Here is an 11850-nt window from a genome sequence, read left to right as displayed (position 1 = left end):
GCTTGAAATTAATATCTCCTAAAACCTTTTCAAAGTAATAAGATAAGGTTTTTCGGTGTCCATGTGAGCTTTGAGATCTCCAGCACCTTTATTAGACTCTGAAACATACGTGCTAGCTTTGCACACGGTGCACTCCGCTTCCATTTGTCCCAACCGGGACGGTACGTGGAACGTTTTGTTTTTTGCAGTTAAACTGTGAAGCTGCACTTATGCTTCGCATTTTCTGTGCAATGCTGCTCCGCTGTCTGATCTGCTCCCTGTACGTGCTCCCAGTCTGATCTGCTCCCTGAATGTGCTCCCAGTCTGATCTGCTCCCTGTACGTGCTCCCTGTCTGATCTGCTCCCGGTATATGCTCCCAGTCTGATCTGCTCCCTTTATATGCTCCCTGTCTGATCTGCTCCCTGTATGTGCTCCCTGTCTGATCTGCTCCCTGTATATGCTCCCTGTCTGATCTGCTCCCTGTACGTGCTCCCTGTCTGATCTGCTCCCTGTATATGCTCCCAGTCTGATCTGCTCCCTGTATATGCTCCCTGTCTGATCTGCTCCCTGTAAGTGCTCCCTGTCTGATCTGCTCCCTGTACATGCTCCCAGTCTGATCTGCTCCCTGTATATGCTCCCTGTCTGATCTGCTCCCTGTACGTATTCCCTGTCTGATTTGCTCCCTGAATGTGCTCCCTGTCTGATCTGCTCCCTGTACGCAGCCTCTCAGGAATTACGTCACGCAACAAAGTACCGTAGTGCTGTGTGCAAAGCGCCAGTCAATTTAAGTGCACGCTTAATGATCCCATGAAAAACAGCAAAAACTGGACATTTGTATGAATTTATAAACCCCCCCGGTCAGTACGTAAAAAGTGGACATGTCCGGACAAAAGAGGACGGTTGGTCACCCTAGGTTATGGTACATTCTTGGCTTTTCTTCGGCCAAATTTTAAATGTAAACATATGGCGCTCTTCTAGTGTCAATGACGGCTCAAAGCACTTTTAGATCGTACAGGAACCGTTCACCATTCAAAAACATTCATACACTGTGACCGGGGCACTGCCCTACCACTGAGCCACAGACGCCCCAACCAGTTCTATCAGCGAACAGAGGGAGTGGCTGAGGACGAGGACCTGTGCGGTAAAGTTGTGGCTCCATAATGGCGGTGGAGAAAGATGCAAGTGAAGCCATTCAGTCTGTGGCAACGCTTCCAAATATCCAGAAGTTAAAGCCCAGCCGAGCAAGAACAATCTTTGCTGAGTTTTGTTGGTGGCCATGATGTTGTGCCCTTCCCCCCCACAGGGTTATCAGGAAAAGTTTGATTTTCCAGCTTGTTCCGTTAGTGGTGAAGGAGTTGGCTAAGGCATCACGGCCAAATGTTAGTGATTGGTTATGGCAGATCCAGAGTGGCTCTGGGCAGAACCAATAGTTTTAAACTTTATCAGAGTACCCGCCTTCAAGGAAGTTAATACTTGTCAATGGAGAGTGGCCAGACTCTCTCTCTGTACAAATTAAATGTCTGGAAGAGTCTGGTAGGACCAGGCAATGCAGGCATGGTTGCCCGAATAGTTTCTCTTGGAAGCCATGGAAGTAGAGGTTGTTGATCCATTATGACAATATCTTGCTAGCCATGCTCAGTGATACATGACACCGTTTGCTTAGATCACCTATTACACTGTTTGTTTTTAATTTCACAAGTGTCATGAGAACTTGATCTAGAACAGGCATTGTAAATTAATTACTGACATGTCCTTCCAGTGGTACATTTATACAAAAATGTCAAACGTTTCTAGATCAATACCAGTGTAGAGCAAAGCATCCTCGTTTGAACTTTAAAGCAGAAAGTATGCAATGTCATCACACTGAGTCATCTTATCCTGCATATCTGTTCTGCTGGCTGCCTTGCAGCATGATCTTGTTGGACAGGGTCCTCCCATTGTGCATAGACTGAGTGGAACTGTCAATGAATGGGAGTTGCTGATCTGGTCTGGAGCAATTGAGGACAGGCTGAGCAGTCTGATCAAAACAAAAGTATTGCCAAAGTTACACAGTAGGAAAGTAAACACTAGAGGTACAACATGTCATAGTAGACCAGTAAATGTGTGTTTTGTATTATTATCTAAAACTGACAAGTTAACTAACTAGCAACTAAACCTCTAAAATAATTGTAATGGTGTACAAGTACATTTGCTTTTGAAATGTAGTGGGGTAGAAGAAACCCAGGTAGCAAACAGACGTGGGGCCAACGTCAATATTGGTTGGTTACGTTGGTCCAACCTATCTGACAAAAATACAACGTGGGGCCAACGTTGGTATGGTCAGCTTCAATGGCCCAACTCCGCTTCCGCCAAATATAGGCATTCAGCATTTCATGTTTTACCATTCTTCCTATAAACATGGGGAAACGAGTATTTGTCTGGCTTGCTTTCATGACGTTCTTTCCAAGCTATACAATGCATCAAATGTGTGAAATCAGAACAATGTATTTATTAAAGATTACAAAGAAATGACATGACATTGTATGACAAAAGATGGTTTCATAAAATAAAAACAATGGCGCTAACAGGTTCAATCTTTCCTTCTTTTTTTTAACAAGTTCTTTATTAAGGTTTATGTTAAAACAAGATAATTGTATAAATACGGTATAAGTAATAACATATAAAACCAAGACACGTGCAAACCATTGCATAATATGCTAAATATTGAATGTGTAAAGTCCCGGTGCTTTTCTTTTACAGTCTGCTGTAGAAACGTTACATCTGGTCTTAAATCAGTTCTCCTGGGCTAATCCCTTATCCAAAAAGCGGTACTACAGACAGCAGCCTCGTATAAGCGCGCCAACATCTCGACAAACAAGTCACCAACACTGACACTTACTTTTAGCTTGCTTTGTGTTTCATACAATACATTTCAGAAGTATTTACTTGTTAATCATTGTTTTAGTTGTCTAACAAGTCCTCTAAACCTCTCTCAGCAGCAGGTCTGTATTTTATGGGTATCATACTCTGTCCTTCAGCTCATTCTTCCAAGACAACGGTGTGTGATATAGAATTGTATACTGTTATTTTCCGGTATTGTCTACCGTTAGCCTTCTTCTAGACTTCACTTCAGCCGTTAACGTTAGCCCAGCCAGTCTAAGCTAATCTGCTCAATTCAATATATTGTTTTGTTATATGTTTGTTTTTAATATGTAGTCAATCTGTTATCTAGTAAGGCATTGTTATATGGCTTCACAATAGAAATCTGATGTAAACGTAGCCTTATAATTTAGCCAGCATAAATTACATTCAGTGTGACGACAGCAAGCATCTACCGTTAGCTAGCTATCACTGTAGCTTTCGTAGGCATATGCTAGCTTAAACAGAATCAAAATCAGGTGTATCAACTTAAATTAATGTTAGTTATTTGTTTGAAAGCATACTTAGAGTTACCTAGCTACACACTATGTCTGCAAACAACATTTATTCATACAGAACATTTAAACATCAGGCAAGGCTGAGGGCTTGCAATATCCTTAGTGAGGTTAACGTGAATGCGGAATCTGACGCAGCCGACGTAAAAAACGCCCCTGCTGATGATGTGTGGTCAGATGCTGCATCTGATTGGCCCATGTCCCATGAATCAGACGAGTTAGAGACTGAGCTTTATGTTGACAATAACGTGATTTTGAATTTGAATTTTGGTCAGATGCTCTGACAGAAACTGACTCAAGTGACGATGGATTTGTTGAGTCTGCAGAGTGTCTTGGGGAGGAGCTCAGAGGTTGGGCAATAGACAGCCAAATACCACAATGCCATCTAACTGGGCTCTTGGGCATTCTGAGAAAATATCATCCATATCTCCCAAAGGAGATAGATAGAGATAGTTGAGAAAGGCATTAGGCATGTGTGACACCAGATAGACCCTCTCCCAAAGGCCATTCATTTACAAGTGAATATTGATGGCCTATCTTTTGTTCAAAAGCAGCAATCAGCAGTTCTGGCCCATTATAGGCTTGGTAGAGGAAGACAAAACAACGCAACCATTCGTCATCGCTGCATATCTTGGATCTAAAATACCAGAGAATGTCAATCTGTTCCTGGAAACATTTTGTGAATGAATATGTAAAGCGTAAATTAGAGGGTGTGGATGTAATTGGCAAATGTGTAGGTATTAAAATTTCAAGTTTTGTTTGCAATGCAAATGTAAGGGCTTTTGTTAAAAACATTAAAGCCAATAATGCATACCACGGCTGTGAAAAATGCACACAGGAGGAAAGATGGAAGGAAAATCACATGACTTTTCCTGAAGTTGATTCACCTTTACAGACAGATATGTCTTTTATTAAAAGAGAAATGAGTTTGACCATAAAGGGACCAGTGTGTTGACAGGGGTTAGAATTGGTATGGTCTCCTAATTTCCATTAGATGTTATGCACCTGGTTTTTCTTGGGATTATGAGAAAGTTGATAGGGTTTTGGATGAGGGGACCACTTCCAACTTATTTAGGTGCTCATCAGATAGGCCTAAGTTCAGCAGCTCTTATGTACTTTGCCATGCACGGAAAGGGAGATCACTTGTTGAGGTAGATAGGTGGATAGCAACAGCTCAGAACTTTTCTTCTGTATACTGGTCCAGTGGCACTGAAAGACCATTTGCTGAATGTTCTATACCACAATTTTATGCTTCTGCGTGTAGCCATTCACATTTCATGCAGCACCTCCCTGTGCCTCCAGGACTGGGATTTTGCTGAATCACATTTGTTGAGCATTTTCAATCTGTTTATGGTAATTGCATTGTGTATAACATACACGGGCTGACACATCTTGATGCAGTTTGTTGTGATGCATAATTTCTCACCTTTCCCATTTGAGAACTTCCTCCACACATAAAAAAAATGATTAGGACCCCTACCCAGCCCCTTCAACAGATCAGGAGACACTACAGCAAGGGTATAGACCAATAGAGTATGTACTGATCATATTTTACTGAGATACTCAATAAACACATACAATAACCTTTTTCTTAGCTTATTTTCATTTGTGTACTTGTAGTTTCTGTATGTCAATATATCCTACTACAGTATATGGACCTGTAATTTAATTTGTGTTTACATTTTTTTACTGTAATTACATTTAAAAAGTACACATAATATATTAAAACACTTTTTTTACATTCACCCTTGTCTGCGTGGTTCATTATATAATACAGGAAATAAGTTTGAGACTATTATAATACTTCCTTTTTAGTCCAATATACAACTTTTTTTTTTTTTTTTACAAATCACCATATCTACATTACATAATATATATTTAAACATATTCTGCTGGGGCCCCAGTGGTTGAAGCTCTGGTAGAAGAAGCTGCAACTCAGTGTCAGTCATTATTTGCAGTAAATCATTTGTCAGGATCGTTTTTTCACCACCAACAATACACAAACACACTGAGTAATTGGGTTATGTGTAAAGTTCCCATGTCAAGGTGGAGCAGGAATTTCGCGGTGTTTGGTGTTTTTTGCCCCCAACGTCTCCTTCCAGGCAGCGCGGTAATGGTTATGTGTAATGGTTAAATAAAGGGTTAAGGTTAGGGTTAGCTGTCTGAAAGGCGACATTGGAGGCAAAAAACACCACTGAGCAAATATCGCACACAACTCCTGGACGCCTGGGATCACCTGGTCTCCTGAGCCTACTGATGGTACACGCTCCAGTCTGCACCACTGCCTTTTCTGCAGGACAGCGCTCTGAAGGGCTGGGATGTGGCTGTTAGTGCTTCACTATCTACACTTCTTATTGTAAAACTTGAAGTACCTTATTAGAAAAAGTGTTTGAATTCAGCTCAATAATAAAAAAAATACTAAAAATTGACAAAGCCTTTGCACTTTATGAAGACCTTTATTAATCCCTACTGGAACACTAATTTCTGGAATATTATTGATCACATTTTATAGATTCCTACCTCTGTGATTACCACCTCATGTTGAACCTTCTACTACCCTTGGGTAATCTGCCGAGGTGGTCCAGGGCAGCCAGCAGGACCCGAGCGTCATCAGCCATGCACATCACAGAAAAAAAACTATGCAAAATTTGGGTCTGGTGTGTTAGTTAAGGGAAGACGCACTAGGTGGATACTAGGGTAATATTTTTAGTTAAAAGGTATCAACATGAAACTTACCCAGTTTATTACTTGCTTTGAGACAAACATATTTTGTATTATAAGTTTTCTTAAATCGTATATGTTTAAATATGCTAATTAGGCAGAATCTCATTATATATGGACTCATTTGCATACATTTCGAAAAACAGAAATCTGAACATTGGATAAAGCCAGGATCACACTTATTTCATTTTTTTGACACATTACAATTAAAGTTTTTACAGAGGGAATTTTGGATATCTCTTTCTGTCACTACATAAATCAGAAAATACTGTCAACAGCAATAAAAACACAGTTTTTGCCATGTTTTAGTGATAAAATGCTTTATTAATCAAACTGAAAATATATGAACAACCCCCCTGTAAAAACCTTCAGAATATAGATATAGATAGCTAGATAGTTTGGTGTATGTAACGGCTTCTGGAATGGAGATTTCTGGCTCTGAGTTTAAGAAAAAACTCATATTGTGAAAACGGCCTTGTTTTGTGAAATCTTTAGACAGGATCGCGGAGTGGTCGACTGCAGGCAAATAAGCACTAAACACCGTCTTCCGCTAAGATAATTTCCCTTTATCCCCCGCGGAATCCCGTACAGATGTGAGCAACAAACTCACACTGTCAATAATCAACAACACTGTAAAGTACACTCTCCTTTACAGACAAACACTCAGAGGCCGTACCTGCTAGAATATATATATATATCTTTATTCCCCACAGTATACAGCACGGCAAACAGCATGCACAAGCATTCAGTACTTGATGCTAAGTAAACAATACTTTTAGAGCTCTTACCGTGACACAGGACTGGAGAGCCGACAGTCCTAAGCAGAGCAGCATCAAGTGGCTGGGCGTCCGTACGCGACCCGCAGCGATCCTGTCTAAAGATTTCACAAAACAGGCCTTTAAAGATTATGTATAATAAAATCCAAATTATTATACATTTCTACTGGAAAGCACTATTTACAGATACAATATATATAATAATTAACAACAATATACAATATCTACACTAAATAACAGCATGCAGGACTCAGTTTGACCTTCAACAGAGAAGAACCCAGTAACATACAGTACACTATGCATATGGCTGTGCACATGTAATTCTTAAATATAAAACATTTGTTTGTCTTTTTTCCACAGAAGCAACTTGTATAAAGGAGTTTAGCACCATCACCTGGCGTCCCTTGCGACATCTTTCAAGACAGCACACAAAATTTAAAACAGCACACGAGAGCAGAGTTCCAGCGTTGAGTGGCAACAACTAAGGAGGAGCCGCATCACCTCTACCAAATTCAAAGAAGTTTGCCACACCAGGGGGGAAAACTCTGCTGAGAACCTTGCAAAAAGGGACCTGGGATCTTGCCATCAGACTGCTGACATGAGGCGGTGTCTTGCCTTGGAGGCTACAGCAACAGAGGAGTACTGCAAGGTGAGGGAAGTCAGCCGCTACCCATGTGGGTTCCTGATCCACCCTGAGGCACCATGGATGGGATTGTGTATAGTCCTGAGGGACAGCCAGTGTTTGGCCTGTTAGAAATGAAATAGAAATAGAAGTGTAACTAGCTATGTGGACTGCCCTTACGTAATAAAGGAGGGTACACATGCACTGAACCAATCTTATCTTTATTAGTAGCAGGTCCAGGGGAAAATGTTGATTTCTGGGTGTGACTGTTGTGACTTTGTCATATACACAAAAGATGACATGTTCATTCAGAGAATTCCCCGTGACATGTAAGTCATACTAACCACTAAAGAAAAAGCTGACTATTTCTTTATTTTTTATTTCTACCTCAATGCCTTCTTGGCCAATTAATGACTTGATTGCAGTGCAAATGTATTTAAACTTACAGGGTAGGAAATAAAAGACAACCTCATCAGTGAAATGTTGTGTTTTTGATTGTGATGTAATGTTTATGGTAAATAAGTAATTACTTCGAACTAAGCATTTTTGTGTTTTGTACAGCTTAAGTTAGTTTTAAAAGATAAGAGACAGGAATTAAAAATGAGAGACCAAACAAAAGCAGATTACTACTTGAATTGACCGAAGAAGTATTTTAACAAGGTAGCATTCAAAGGCCTAAACTGTATACAAACAGATTTCAAACAAATATAAACTCTGATAAGATTAAGGAATTAAAAGGTTGTATAAAAAAAGAGTCTAGAACCAAATAAAAAAGCTTTGAATGTACAAACAAAAACTGGTTTCATGCACGCTTGTATCCATGCAATTACTTTTAATATCACCAAGCTTTCATGCAGGCACTGCATGACGAGCTTTCATTCAGACGTCCCCCATCAGGGCACTGCACATATCATGCATAGTTTGTATGCATGTTATGTCCAATGCCTTGTTGAAGGTCATCTGGCTGAAAGCCTGATATGCAGTGCCTTTATATGAAAATGTTTAAATAAATATGCAGTGTGGTTGCTCTTTACATGTTGGAAATCCTCAAACCTCAGGCTTCTTTGCCCAGGCCTTTACCAGTGGCCTATTTTCATAGTTTGTAAAGAGACGAGCCACTGTGTACAGTTGATTGATGCTCCTAAAAACCTGTAGGGGAATCACAGAATCCAAAAACTTGTGGTCTTCGACACGGCAAATGGAGCGCTCCACATGCACCCTTAGACGTGCTACGGCGTGGGTCTCCCTACCCTCAGATGCTGACATATGAGGCCTGCCAGAGAGGAAGGCTGGCCGGTAAACCTAGCAGGGCACTATGTCATTAATGAGGAAACCTCTGTCTACCATGACAGCCATCCCGGGGTTGAGCAGATTGAGGACACCAAATTCACGGGTAATCTGTTTGTCGCTGATAGCCCCAGCCAACAACGCAGAGACAACTTTAATTGGCCCATTCTAGGAGGAAACACCTCACTCTGGAGGAGAGGGGAAGATGGGCATTGACACCTCAGCTCAGTGCAGTCAAGGATGACTGTGGTGTCAGGGTAGTCCTTAAAGTCTGCAGGCAGTTTCCTCTGTCTCTCCTCTTCAGGTATCCAGCTCCTTGCAGAGCCAGGTATACTGTGAACAGGAAGTTGCTCCATGTTGTTATGATTCTGCTGACGGTGGACTAATGGATACCGTACCAGTCAGCAAGGTCCTTCTGGACCCAAGGGCAAGGTCTTTCAAAAATAGAAGAAAAAAAACGTTTCAATGTGCCGCAGGGAATGGGTTGTAGGATTTGTGAGAGCTCATCTTTGTGCTTAACAAACATTAACCATGGATGTTAAAACATTTATTTAGTATTTCTTACTTTTTAATTTTTGGACATCAGTTTCGACCCGGAAGTGGCTGAACTTGTGCGTGTGCAGTGCACTCAATTGTTTGTGAGATTGTAGCCAAACTGCTTGAAGTGTTTAAATCATTATAACCTCTTTAAAGAAAACAAAAGGGTCAGCATGAGACAGGATGATATGACGCAGGCCAGAATTGGAAGAATTTTCCAGGAAATTTAAGAAATAATTGTTAACATTTATTTTTGCTAACGTGCTCCAGCTACCTGTAGACACTTCGCCAACCAAGCTAGGTAGCCTAACGTTAACGTAACGTTATGCTAGCTCCTCCTGGAGATCATGCTTACGTCTTATATAGCTGGGTTAATAGATTTAAAAGGGATTTTTCACACTGAATTTACCATGGCTAATATGCCTGGCTACTTTACATGCTAGCAAGACATAAGTTTTTCATTGATAAAGTAGGTATCAGCACAAAGCTTTTATTTAATGGATAAGTCAAACATATATTTCCATCATCAATAGGGAGCCTTCGAGCTAACACCACATGCTCATTACAAAGTTCACGGAAATATATACTGTATATATTAAGGTGACCAGATTTCTCAGACAAAATCCGGGGACATTTTCAGCTCAGAAGCGTATTTACCTCCAAAACAAGTCATGTTTTATTTTGTAAAACTTAAAACGGGACACTGAACCTAGAGCTGTTCTTATTAGGGGCTGAGCCCCCCCCAAGGTATGATCCTAGACCCCCCCTGCTGCTACTTCTACTCCACTCCACTACACCTCAAGATAGAAAGTCCTAATATTTCAAGATAAAAATTCCATCCTTATACTTCAAGATAAAAGTCCTAATATTTCAAGATAGAAAGTCTTAATATTTCAAGATAGAAAGTCCTTATAGTCCTAATATTTCAGATAGAAAGTCTTAATATTTCAAGATAGAAAGTCTCAATATTTCATAATGTTGTAATGTACTGACCTACATTATACTGAAGCTTGCTTTACTGCTCAAGGCTTGTTTCTGCAACAGCTCATTGAGAATCGATACAACAAAAACTACTGAGGACGGCTATGGCTCAGTGGTAGAATGGTTGCCTGCCAACCAGAAGGTGGTGGTTCGATCCCGCCCGCAGTCATTGTCGAAGTGTCCTTAGGCAACACACTGAACCCCGAGTTGCCCCCGGTGCTGCGCATCGGAGTGTGATGTGTGTGAACGTTTATCTGATGAGCAGGTGGCACCTTGTACGGCGCACAGTCCCAGTGTATGAATGTGTGTGAATGTGAATGTCTCCTGTAGATGTAAAAGGTGCTTTGAGCAGTGTTAAGACTGGAAAAGCGCTATATAAATACAGCAATTTACATTACATATTTCCTTTGACAGTAATGCAGGATTAAACGAGATCGCGCAATGTAAGTTAATGGGATAATTGCCAGCTTGTATTTACGTTCATAAAAGTGCTTGTTTAGCTGCTAACAGACTCAGATTAATATTCTAAGTGTCTGAACATATGGAACGGATTCTAAGGGGTCGACCTTTTGTTAAAGATTAAGATCCTTTTTAAAAATAAAGTCCGCGAAATTGCGTTTGCTAAACCCACAGCTCCATGTAAATAATCAGTGATTTTAGCATCGTAAAACACGGCTTCTAAAAAAATCTTGAGCACCGCTGGCTCTGGCGGTCTGGAGCCTGCGTGGTAGGGTTGCGATTATTGGCTACTTTTGTCAGTTTTTTCTTTCTTCATTCCAATTGGGTCTTTCAGTCACAGTGAAAACCGGGACATTCCGGGACAGATCAGCCGGGGACAGGTAGCCAAAATCGGGGACTGTCCCCGGAAACCGGGGACGTCTGGTCACCCTAGTATATATATATTTATAGCGTGAACTCCATCATGCAAAAAGAGCAGTGGAGTTTCAAACCTTAGTTGAGGGTGTTTGACAAAGCTACAACTTAAACGATGAACATACAGTATGTAGCCATACACTGTTCACAAACCTGCGAGCGTGGTCGATCTTCCCCCGATTGGCAACAGCCCTCCACCTGCTTCTCTGGGTGATGCCAGAGAAGATGATCTTCATGCCTGGATACTGCAGGTGGAGGTTCTGCAGGTCCTCCTTCAGTCCTGCAACAAGGTTAACGCCCTTGACGTCTCCAAGGGGGGAGTCTCTCCTCTCTAAGCGTAGCTCCTATGGCGGCATTTTAATGCTATGAAGCTATCACCTGCAGTTAGCATCCCATTGACTGCCATTCATTTTGGCGCCACTTTGCCAGTGAATAACTTTACATCTGAAGCGTTTTAAGATTTTATTTGTCCATTGTTTATTTCTAAAGAAACACGACAATGTATAACAGGCTCACATTATGGCGCTGTAGCAGACGTTTTTTGTAACATAAGCTAACGATTGTGTCATAACCACCCAACTTATTGTTGCATAGTCGACAAATCACCGTATTATCAGGAGAAACTCGCAGACAGTTTTGACTTACATCAGCTGTTTAGGT

This window comes from Etheostoma spectabile, chromosome 20 (genome assembly GCF_008692095.1).
Source record: "Etheostoma spectabile isolate EspeVRDwgs_2016 chromosome 20, UIUC_Espe_1.0, whole genome shotgun sequence".
NCBI classification, from domain to species: Eukaryota; Metazoa; Chordata; class Actinopteri; order Perciformes; family Percidae; genus Etheostoma; species Etheostoma spectabile.
The sequence above is the reverse complement of the archived record's forward strand: the minus strand, read 5'-3'. Positions refer to the sequence as shown.